The 12,192-nt window shown below is 45.2% G+C and overlaps 1 protein-coding gene and 1 non-coding gene across 5 annotated transcripts in view; one reads left to right on the forward strand and one right to left on the reverse strand.

The window, feature by feature from the left end:
• Rapgef4 (Rap guanine nucleotide exchange factor 4) overlaps positions 1 to 12,192 on the forward strand; it is a 292,910-nt gene that overhangs the window by 149,467 nt on the left and 131,251 nt on the right. The gene's annotated exons all lie outside the window — the stretch shown is intronic.
• LOC120102014 (small nucleolar RNA SNORA42/SNORA80 family) lies at positions 5,454 to 5,587 on the reverse strand. Its single transcript, XR_005503056.1, has one exon. It is a non-coding gene; the product is annotated as a small nucleolar RNA SNORA42/SNORA80 family (small nucleolar RNA).

Genomic DNA, 12,192 nt, shown 5'->3' on the forward strand with positions numbered 1-12,192 from the left:
TTTGATCTGGCGAGGAGCCCAATTGTCCATCTTCCTGGGGCTGGGAACCACTTACGGGGTTATGCGGGTGTGCTTTAATCGACTTCCTAGACACCTCTCCGCTGGGGGAGAGCCTGCAGACGAGGAAAGGAGTGTGTGAGTGCTGGCGAGCAGTTCCTGAGATTGGTAGGTGGTTTGAACTCATTTTAAATACCAGGAAAGCCACATTCATCATCTCGGAGAGCAGATCTGTGTGAGAACTTCAAGCCAGACCTTCTCTGTTAATACTTAACGAAGTTATACTTCACCAATAGAGACACTCATTTTCCCCTTGCCGAAGAGCCATGAGAGAGGTCACATGACGATGAATCCTTTTAAATTAATGGGGTTTTGACAACTTCAGGGTCTGTTTTATAAAGAAATCCATTTTTTGCTGGCTTCTCACTATTCACGTTTCATCAGTCACACTTTTAAGCGTTACGGTGGCGTCAGGAAGAAGTCTGTCTTGCTTACAAACAGATTTCAGTGGTTTAGACACTGAAGCATGTCCCGTTGCTAGAAACGTGGCAATATTTGCTCTCTGTTCATTGAGAGACTTTCGTAATTAGGATGGTGTCCAAGTAGCAAATGCTTCTTCTCCCACAGAGGCCATTATAGTTTGTAATTCCCACTGACGGGAAAAGGCCTTAGCAGAGGACTAGTCTAGACACACACATGAGTTATAATCGAACATGTGTGCACAGATATCCAGCTCTGAATACACCTCTGTGCTTGATTCGCTCCTTCCAATCAGCAAGGAAAGAAAATTAAATATGGATGGGAATTTTATAAGATTCAGGTCAACTTTAGGAAACGTGGAGAATAGAAGCTATAAGTTTTGCAAAGGAAAAGGCACTCCAGTACGAAGTGTGTTTAAAGGACTCTGTGGTGTATGAGGCACACATGTGCAGTCATGGAAAGAGGGAGGCCTTGCGTGCCTCTGCTTTGTCGGTACTGCCGAGCTCACATGCCAACGCAGGCAGCAGCCTGAGGACTGGAAAGCAAGACAGGAGACAATGCTCGGAGAGCATGTAACCAGGGGACTTCGGCTGTGACTTGACACCCTCTAGAGGGTTTCAGTTTGGACAGCTGAGGTTCTGGTGCCAGAACTTTTTTTTTTTTTTCTGCTAAGGAAAGCTTCTGGTGACGTTTGTAGTGATTTAAGGACAGGAAACTTGGGCAGGTTTGATGACTGATAAGAGCCAATGCTCAGAGTCAGAACTTAGGGGATTGGCGACAGCCATTTCCACAGTTGTCCCTGGGGACTCCCCGGTGACCTTTGTGCCCTCTCCTGCGCCCTGCCCCACCTATGGCAACTCAAGAATTTTCTTTGCAAGGAAGTTAGGCTTTATCTAAGGGAGACTTATTTTGAAGAATTTTCCTTGGCTGTCCTTTGAAATGTCATTTCCTGCTTCTGCAAATGAGGAAGCGGATGGAAGGAGTTTAGAGTCTCATCCACTTAGAACCTCATTCACTGTGGCTTCCTGCTGTCAGCCCTCACCACCAGGCTACCCATTGCTTCCTCCATCCGACATGTCTAGCATCTGTAAACCAAGAGAGGTAGCTGGCAATGAATCCATGAGAAAACAAGGAGGGGTGTGTGGAAAGCACCGTCCCTTCAAGTCCATTCCCTCCGAGTCATGGCATGTGGACAGGATATGTCGTATCCAGTGATCTCTATCTTTTCACTCAGGCTCAGAAATGGAAATGAAAACATGGGGCCCTTTGTTGAAAATTACTAAGACTCCCAGGACCACAGCTATACAGTAGTAATCCAGACCCAGTGCCCCCACAATGGCACAGGTTGCAGGTCCCAAACCCCAGAAGCCAGGCCTGACTTGATGTTTTTTCTTTGATTTACTCTAAGACTGGTGCTGACCTATTCTTTATGAATATTTTACCGTAACATCTGTCAGATATTAAGTTAGAATGTGTCTCCGTGTCTTTTGATTTCTCTCAATCCCTAAATGTGTAGGGTTTTTTCCTTTTATTTTATTCCATCTCTTTTTTTTTTCTTTTTGTGTGTATGTGGCATAGTCATGTACACACATGTGTTTTCAAGTGTGCTTGCTTGCATGTATATACTTGGAGACCAGAGATCAAGGTCAGATGTTCTCCTCCGTCATTTTCTACATTATATTTTTAGATCGAGTGTCCCCCTGAACCTGGAGTTCACTCTTTGTCTAGACTGGCTGACCAGAGATCCTCCTGGCTTCACCTACGCCCAGCTTTCTATGAAGGTTACAGAGATCTGAACTCGGGTCTATGTGCTTGCACGGCAAATGCTTTCCCCACTGAGCTGTTCTACAGAGAGCATTTTACAGACTGATTTCTGCTTTTGTTTTCCTTAACTCATTGCTATGGCATCTGTTTCTCTCAAAATTCTGGGTCAGTGCTAAGCTAAAAGATGCTTGATGGAAAAGTAAGGCTGATTACAAGCGAAGAGCTGAATTCATGGTCATTTGTTCTTCGTGGTGGGATCAGAGGCAGATGAGAGTGTGGCTGAGGTGCAAGTGTGGCAGGGAGAAATGAGTGGGCACCTGACTTCTTTCCCAAATGAGCAGTGCAGTGCACAGGTTCAGCTAAAAATAAATAAATAAGTAAAACAACAGGAAGAGAGGTAGTCTATCCTTTTTCCAATTGTCATAGAAATTTCTGGTAACAATGAGTACACATGGCTTTACTAAACTGACTCAGAGAACATTTAGTAGTAGGCTACTGTCATTGATAGAAGATCTTAGTCAGGGTGTTCACAATCATCAGTAGTGGATTGCTCTAGTCTTAATCAAGGTGTTCACTGTCAGCAGTAGTAGATTTCTCTGGTCTTAGTCAAGGCTACCATTGCTGTGGTAAAATGTCATGACCAAAAGCAAGTTAGGGAGGTTAAGTATTTATTTGGCTTACACTTCCACATGGTGGTCCATCACATAGTGGTGGTCAGGGCAAGAACTCAAATAGGGCAGGAACCAGAGTCAGGAGCTGAGGCAGAGGCCAAGGAGGGTGTTGCTTGCTGGCTTGCTCAGCTTGCTTTCATATAGAAGCCAGGATCATTAGTCCAGGGGTGGCCCCACCTACAATGGACTGGGCCCTCCCAAATCTATCACTAATTTAACAAATGCTCTTGCCTTTAGCCTACTCTTCCAGAAGGACTTTCTCAGTTGAGGTTCCCTCTTTTCAGATAACTATAGTTCATGTCAAGTAGTAGCCAGCACATCCCTCACATACTAGGTAGAAACTTTTATCAAACCCATCATCAAAGCCTACGAGAAGGGGAGAGGGCCCCTCCTCTCTTTACTGCTCATGTACTTGTAAAAGACCCCCAAGGCCCGATTGCACAGTGGTGGGAACTTATAATGAGTGTGAAAGGACACATGCCTGTGCTTAGTCCCTCTTGTGCATTGAGTGGTAGAGGTGGATGTTGGTGGGAGTCAGAGGGCTCAGTTGAGGGTATTACTGGACATCAGTTGAGAACCCCACCTTTTCCCCTGGTACCCCGTCCTTGCAAAACACTTGTAAGTCCTTAGGTGCTCCTTCCTGTATCAGATCAACATGTGACGTGGCCGCCGTCTTAGCTGCTGGTGGGATGGACAGTTCTGGAGCACGTTAGCATCCTGTCACAATGATTCGAAGCCTTTGTGTGCCTGCTGTTTCCTAAACCACAAGAGATTCTCCAGCCTAAACTCAAGATAATTGGGGCATTTGTGGGTAAAGGGGAGCTAGCTAGTGTGGACCCTGATAATGGAAGGTGAGAGTCTGCAGACAAGTCGTCTGGATCCCTGCGCTTTGGAGGCACACTTCCGGGATGCATTAGTTAAGGGTCCCTAGTGGACCAGCTCACTGACAGTCTCTCCATTCCTTTTCTGCCTTCCCCTTCACCTTCATGACTGCTTCCTGGTGGTCACTTAGGTTCAATTGTAAGGTCAGACAATTACTTAAGAGGTGCCCATAAAATGAATTAACGTACTGCTTATATATCATTTCTTCTGTAGATCTTGAGCTAACCGTGGCATTTATGGAGGGGCACCCACAGGTCTTTTAACTTTGACCTGGTAACTAGAAAAGGAAATCAGAAATTCAGGAATGCTCATTCTGTTGGAAATTTCACATATATTTATGATATCGTATAATATATTGATTTATGCAGTAAATTTTATGGAGGCTGCCCCTTTTTCACCATATTATAGTCTGGTTTGAGAGCGAGCGAGAGAGAGAGAGAGAGAGAGAGAGAGAGAGAGAGAGAAAGAGAATATAGTGTGGCTCATATCTAAAAGTGTACTGTGTACAAGAGAGAGGTGATACAGAAATCTGCCCAGACAACAGTGAGGGCCCAGTGTAAGTGTGTCATTTCTGGTCCATCTGGTCCATGTGATAAAGTGGGGAGGCTGGGCACCTGCAGGTCAAAGGAAGACATTACCAGGAAGGGAAACTTGAGCAAAGACAGGGAGAGGTGAAATGAGTCAGGCCTTGGGGAGAGCTGCAGGCAGTGGGATAGTGCTGAAGAAGGTGTCGAATCCCAGGGTGGGACTGTGCACTCCATGTTCTATGTGATAGACAATGAAGAGAGACAGAGCACAGAAATGCCACATAGAAACCGCTGACCTCTGCAGATCTGATGGCTGCTGCACTCCATCACCGGTGTGCACAAGGATTGATACTCAGGATTCTCGGCTCTTCTTCTTCATAAAACATTATAACGACTTTACTTATATATATTTTACATTAGTCTTTTTGATTTAGTGAGGACCTTGGGGGGCATAGAGTATTAGCCATGGTCATATTGGCAACGGATTGATTCAGAGAAATATGAAGAGTTTCAGGAATGCCAAAAGTTCGGAAGTATGCAGCCCCTTGTGAAAACACAATTCATTGATACCAAGGATGGGCATTGTAGATGGTCTCCTCTCCTGCTCTAGGCATCTATGAGCAGCTTGCTCCCACTCTCCAATGCACCTCCAGGGGCAGGCTTGGGGATAGCTCAGTGGTAGAGTGCTTGTCTAACATGCCCAAAGCCATCGTGTTGTAAACACAAGCAAATTCATTCTAAAGTTGGCCCCACTCACTGGCACACTGGTATTTATGTTGTCACAGCGTGAGCCTTCAGGTGCAAGCCAGTACACAATTCTTCCCAGACCCTTTGTAAAGACACTACTAGGACAGTTCTTTTAAAGTGCATCACTCTGCATCAATGGTTCTCAACCTGGGGCTCACAATCCCTTTGGGACTCTAAGGACCCTTTCACAGAGGTCTCCTCAGACCACAATTACTCACATGATTCCTGACAGCAGCAAAATTATAGTTATGAAGAAACAACAAAAATAATTTTATGACTGGGGGGTTCACCACAACATGAGGGACTGTATTAAAGGGTCACAGCATTAGGAAGGCTGAGAAACACTGCCCTGCATGAAGACTTCCTTTGCATTTTTTTCCCTTGTTACTGTGTGAACCACTTCAGTGCCAGCAGCCTACAGACAGAGGCCAGGCCATGGTTCAGGGCCACAGGTTGCTCTAGCATGGGATACTATGAGAGGCCCAGGGGAACGGGCCTGCCATAAATCCAAACCCATGCACTTCCTTTCCCTTCTTGGGCTGAAAGACATACAAAGTCAGAGCAGCCTACTCTGCATGTGTCCTCATACATGGTGAGTAAGACCCGCCAGTCATCAGAGTTTACCTTTAGAATAGTTGATTGTACGGCATGGAGGTGGGGGCTGGGCGATGAGCGTACAGCGTGCAATATGGTTGGTCTACAGTCTTAGGATGATCTATTGCCGTGGACCAGCATATTTCCCTTTCCTTTTCGCTCACTTCCTATCTGGTGTAGAGTGGCCTACAGAGAATATTCAAGGTCAGTGGCCCTCCTAGACAGCTCTGTCTGTTCAGAGGCTTTCCCAAAGCCATCTTAATGGGTGCTCGCTTGTGCAGAGACACCTCACAATAGTCCCTCATTGGCCCAAGATTCTGGGCTCTTGGCACTGAAGCCCTATTGATTTCCTATGAGAACTCTGGATCTGATTTCTGTTTTATTACAAAGTGGACAATAGAAAGCCAGGGTTAATCTTTCTAAAACTTACAATTCTAAGTCTTTTCTATCTTTTCTTCTCTTTTCGCTCTGGGGCAAAGAATTTGGTGGAAGAGAGTAGCAGAGCTATTGGGGTTTCTTGTTTGTTTGTTTTTTATGAACATGTATTTTGGGAACAAGTATAAGCGACTCTGTAAAAGAGAAAAAAGAATGTTCCAATCATGTACTGTCGTCAATAGACAGCTCGGGTGAGGAGCTCGTGAGAAAACTGCTCTGTGACTGTGGAGAATGTCCCTTTGCCTCCGAGATGGTCCTTTGCTCCTGGGGTGTTTCAGACTCATGAGGAGGGTCTCTGTGTCCTGCTGTCGGTGTCTCGTTCAAGATCACACCAGTCTTTTGAAATGTTCACACTAGCACAAGCCCCTGCACACACACCGTTTTGGCTTTTAAAGTGGGCAGTGGGCAGCTGCAGGAGGATGGTTGCCGCACCGGACTTGAGCTGTCTTGAACTCTCTGCACGCTCATTGGCCACTTGGTGCTTTGTACGTTGAGCCTCTTCAAAGAGCCCCAAACAGAAGAGCTGTGTTTGGGTTTTCTTTGGAGAGCTCTTCACAGCTTCTGGTATGCGAGGGACCAGAAGTGGGGAGCAGAGGCTGTTGTGACTTTCTGCCTGTTTTAAATGCTCCCTAGGAAGCATCCTGCAAACGTTCCCCTTTCATGTTTTTTTTTCTTCTTCTTTGTTTTCAATCTTCCCTAGACAGCAGCTGGATTCCGCCTTCAGAACTCTTAATTCCTTGCCCTGTTGTGAGCCATTCTGGTGGGTGGTATTTTTTTTTTTAAACATCTGAGCATGTTCAACTAAAAGTTTGATTTTGTGGAATCTATTATTGGTAATTATTGCTCAAAAGTAGGGCCAGTGCACGTTTCCCAGGAGCCATCTTTCTCTACTTGCTCAGCCTCCTTATGTGAGGATTGAGTGCTTTGTACCAACCCGAAATAAGATGAATATACCATACAAACACGTCAAATGGTACATTTTGTGGCTACTGTCCTAAGATTCCTATTGGCCAACATCATTTAACTTTATGCAGAAACAGTTCTACTCTGACTTGGCTTCCTGAGATGGTCAAACACAGAAGTCCGTGCTGCTGTACTTTATCGACAGAAATCGTTCTGATCCATAAGTGCATTGCCTGAGTCACCGTGATGCTATTGTATTCAAATATCGCCGATGGGGTAATTTATAAGGAAATTAGCTTGGCTCAAAGCTTGGGAGGCTGAGGATTCCAAGATGAATCCAGTGAGGGCCTCTTGCTGCATTACAGAATGGCAGAAGGCATCACATGGGTGAGACAGAGTGAGAAGGGGGCAGAGCTTGCCTTTAAAACAAGTCCACTCTGGCTACTACCACAGGTCCACTCACACATCGCCCCCAGAGTCCTCCCCATGAATGCCCTGCGGAAGGTGCGTCTGTCTCATAGGATTTTGCAGGACACACTCAGTCCATTACAGGCATTTGGAAATACACATCTAAGTTTTGTATACAAGAAGGATGGAATTTGGGGAAAGAATGAGTAAAACTAAAAGTCCACCAACACCTGTTGCTAGACTTTTCTTCAGAGCCGTTTCCAAATTTGCCTTGTTCAGATCATGACTTTTCAGCATGAGCTGCATTATCACAACTTTGCGTCTGCACCTTCTAATAAGATTCCTCCTCCCCCCACTGTCTTGCCATCCACACATTACAGCTTTAAGTTCAGAAAAGACAGTGACCGTGGAGGCTTGGGATGTCACACAGCGACATCGGTTCTTTACCATGTTCTCTAAGAATCAAAGTTCGTATTTGTATTCACATGTATATGCACACGTGTCGGAGTGAGTGTAAGCCGTGTGAATGCAGGTGCCCTGGGGGCGGTGGCAGGGGGTCCCCTGGAGCTGAAGCCCCAGGCAGATGTGAGGAACTGAGATGGTATCTATCCTCTGGAAGAACAAGCCACAGAGTCAACTCTCCAGCCGCCAAACCAAAGTCCTGACTGCGGAAAAACAACTCCACTCTTCCGCTACGCTCCGGGAACTACTGCTCACACAGGATTTTACTGACAAGAAGACGGCCGAGCCGGGAGATTGTTAACCTTCCTTTCAGGTCTTTCATTTGAATTGTTCTTATTGTGATGGACAGAGTGAAATTACCCAGAGGATGAGGAAACAAATAGTTTAAGATTTACAAGGAAAGTTATCTTAATCAGGTTTTTATCTTTTTTTTAAAGATAACATAATTTTGGGGATACATCATTATGACACACTGAATTATAATCTACAAATTAGAATATAATTGTGCAATTTGTGTTTAATTCTATCACTCATATTTTATATTAGGCGGGCTTCTTTGCAGGCTTACGGTACTGTGGGTTTTTCATAAACAGCTATTTAAAGCCATTCACATGATCAAAATAATATTTATACATATTCAGGAAATGATCGTTCTAAGGATTGTGTAGAGTAGAAAACTGTACTGTTTTGTGGGCTTGCACTGCCCTGCTCCCATAAAAAAAATGGAAGTTTTAGTTAAGTTCTATAAATGGATGTTGTGAAAATTTGTTTCTTTTAGAACACTCCTACAGTTGAAAGACTAATTTAAATTAGGAGGGCACACTGGGCTTGGAAGAGGGCATTGTGGGAACCCAAAGCATAATTTCCCCCTAAACAAAGACGAGCTTGTTGGAGCACATGCTTTATTGCCTGGAAATTCTATATATATGCAAAGTCGCTCGTCAACTCGCTGTTGGATTTTTGTGTGCTTCGTTTCTTCTTTTGTTTGGGAAAAAAAAATCAAATGCTGGAAATAGTCTGCATTGCTCTGCATGCTATAGGCACAGAGGAACCTACACACACCAGTTCCTGTGCCAGGCGGCATCCCTCCCACAGCAGCTCAGGGCTGGCCCCACAGGTAAAATCAGCTTCATCAGAGCCCATCTAGGGCTTCTGGAACCCGGTGCTCCTCATCTTTTTCTATCCCTCCCTCTGACAGAAATGAGGCCATACTGGGCAAGTTACGTTCATGTCCTGAAGTCCACGCGGTGTCTTCTCTACTTTGCGTTGAGCTATGATTTATATACAATACGGTCCGCCCACCTACAGCGCACAGTTTGATAGTTTTTAAACTAGAGTACGCTGTGTGACTGTCAACCAACACGAGTTTTAGCACAAAGTGACACCTTGTACCTGAGCTAGTGTTCTCCAGAAATCTAGATCTGGGTGAACTCAGTAAAATGAAGGTACCTGTCATTCGGGATGTCTCCAAGTGGGAGATCTGGTCTTTGGAACTGTCACTCAGCCAACACTTTGGCCTCTTGGTATGACAACCCAGTTCACCCCTCAGTACATGCACAGCGTCTTACAGTTTGCCAAGGAGTGTCTCACAGGCTCCAAATGGGAAACCTGGATGATAATGTAACCAGGTCTAGTGTGACAGATCCCCAGGTCTCTGGAGGAAGAGGGCCAGTGCAGCTTGACACCGTTACCCTCGTAATGGCTGCCACCTGCACATCGATGAATGGGGTCTTGCCTGTGTTAGGGACAGCAAGAGATTCAACAGGTAGAAGCGAGACTGAGCTAAGAGGACAGAAGTAGGTACTGGGCAGATTGGGAGTCCTAAACATCAGGACGGAAGATTCTCAAAGTAGGAGCCAAAACCTGAAAGGAAGGGGAGCCCAGCAAACATCCAGATGGGAAAGAAGCCAAACCGAAGTCAACCAAAGCTGGATCGGTGCTGCCAAGAGAGCCAGGAAGAATTTGGTGTGGCTGCTGAGCCCTATACCGTGTGAAGGAATCTCATTGACTCCCACAGCTGACGCCTTGCAGTCAGTTAAACCCCGCCCCCTCATTGCTTCAAGCCCACCCTCTCCTCACCCTGTGGGCCCATTTGGATAGGCTACAGTGGTGAGCATTTTCCTGCATATATGAACTCCTGCTTATGGCCTTAGCTGAACTAGGAAGGCCTTTAGGCAGCCACCCCAGTGTCTGGGGTTACAGACAGGCCAGACCAGCTGACTTTGATTAGTGCAGAGGACAAGCTGGAATGCCATCATTTAAGGGACTGTGGGTGGGCAGAGAAAACCTAGGCCAGACTCTGAGGCCCTGGAGTACAGTGTCAGACTTCTTTACAAGGCTCTCACCTCGTGGGCTGCCCCCACCCAAGTGATTATCAGCTCCTGGCACATTCACTGATTAGAGAAGCTGTTTTGTCCAGGGTAAATTGTGTGTCATGGTGGGAAAGGCACAGAGAGTGGTTACTTTCCTGGCAAACCTTCTAAGAAATGGTTAATAAGGTCATGCTCTACTACCTAAAGGTTTGTCCTCTAAAGATTGTACCACAGTTTTCCCTGCAGATTTACATGTCACTTCATTCAATTGATTATATGATAAAACAGTGTATCTACTAATTTGGGCAAATTTTAACATTGTTTTTAAAATGGGAGGACTTTTGTTTAAAGTCGCTATAAAATCAAGAATGCCTATTTTCTTGGTAATATGGAGAATGCCCGTTTTGAGAGAGATGCATGAGCCTGGTACCTCTGGATCAGACTATCCTGATTTGTGTTGGCTGCTGGAAAGGTCAGACATCTTCTAGTGCTATGATTTATAGGGAGGCTCAGTGTCTGCTTTCTGACTGGAAAATTAACATTTGAAGTTAGGTTTCTAAATTGCATCAACAAGCTGCTTTTGCGTGTGATCGAGGAGTATCTGCGTAAGACAGACCCTTTTCAGCCTCTTCCCACAGGACATTGGATATAGGGGTCCCCTGGACCTTAATGTAGAGCAAGGTGAAGAATTCAAGGAAGCCAAAATGTGCTTCCCAGAAAACGGAGTTATAGACGTAAGACTGACCTCGGAAGGCAGTGACCAGAGATCAAAATGACAGTGCCAAAAGAGGTCAGCCAACTCAGATTCCGTTTAGGACAGATGGCCAAGGGTGACCCTGGAACACTAGGTGAGACCTGAAGAAGACAGTTAAGGGGGAAGAACAAAAACCGCTTGGGAGACTGAGGAGGAGGGATCGCTGATTAAGCCTATCTTGGGCTATAAAGTAGGCACAAGGTGAGCGTGAGCGACTTACCCAAAACACAAGGTTAAAATAGGCAGGGAAATAAAACCACAAGTTGGGTCTGTGAAAAAATATAAACACCAATCAACTCCTACCCAATTTCAACGAGCTGGGTTGCTCTAAATACAAATATTAAACATACCCCAACGTGGCCTGTCATTTATCCTAAATGCCAACGATTGAAGTTTTCATTTAAACCAAATTTAAATAAAGTTCATTTTTCCTTCTGACAGTATTTTTTCTTTATACATGTTACATGAAAACCTTTTACCCAGTTTCCCAGGACTCCGATGACAGCCTGTGGTTACAGCACACTGCCAAGGAGATGACGCAGTCAGGGGAAGGGGATTGGGGGAGATATGCATGCATATGGGTTTGTGTTGGAATGAAAATTTTACATGGCTATGCTTTTATTGAGACTAAAACGGAAGTTATGCATGGGTTCTCCATAATTTAACTTTTACCTATGAATGTATTTTAGCTCTGCTCTCTCTCTCTTTTTCCCTCTATACTTCCTTTTAACCCACAAATAAGTATTCATAAATAAGTATTCAACTTTAAAATAATATCACTGGGAGGGGGGAGGTGCTTGTGACACAGCGCATGTGGAGAGTTCAGAGGTCAACGCCCTGGAGTCGATTCTCTCCTATGACCTTCACATTGGTTCCGTGGACCTAACTCAGGTCACCAGGCCTGCTGGCAAGTACCCCTTCCTGCTGAGTCATTTCACCTGACATCTGTGGAGATTGGACAAATTAGGTCTAGGTTCTGTTTTCTTCTGCAGTCACCGATCATCATGCTTCCCCTGTCCCTGCCTGAAAGCAGGGAGCTCATTCATGAAGAGCAAACACTGTAGAGATCACATGATCCAAATCCAGATCACTAGCTTCGTGATGGCAGATCTTCATGCACTGGGCTGCCTTTTAGTTGACAAGCTTAAAATGAAGCCTTTGACAGAAGTCAAGTAAAAATGAAGCCTTTGACAGAAGCCTTTGTCCAGGAAACACATGATGTAGAGGAAATGGGAACTATGTTTATTTTGTGTCAG

The sequence above is a fragment of the Rattus norvegicus genome, chromosome 3 (genome assembly GCF_036323735.1).
Source record: "Rattus norvegicus strain BN/NHsdMcwi chromosome 3, GRCr8, whole genome shotgun sequence".
NCBI classification, from domain to species: domain Eukaryota; kingdom Metazoa; phylum Chordata; class Mammalia; order Rodentia; family Muridae; genus Rattus; species Rattus norvegicus.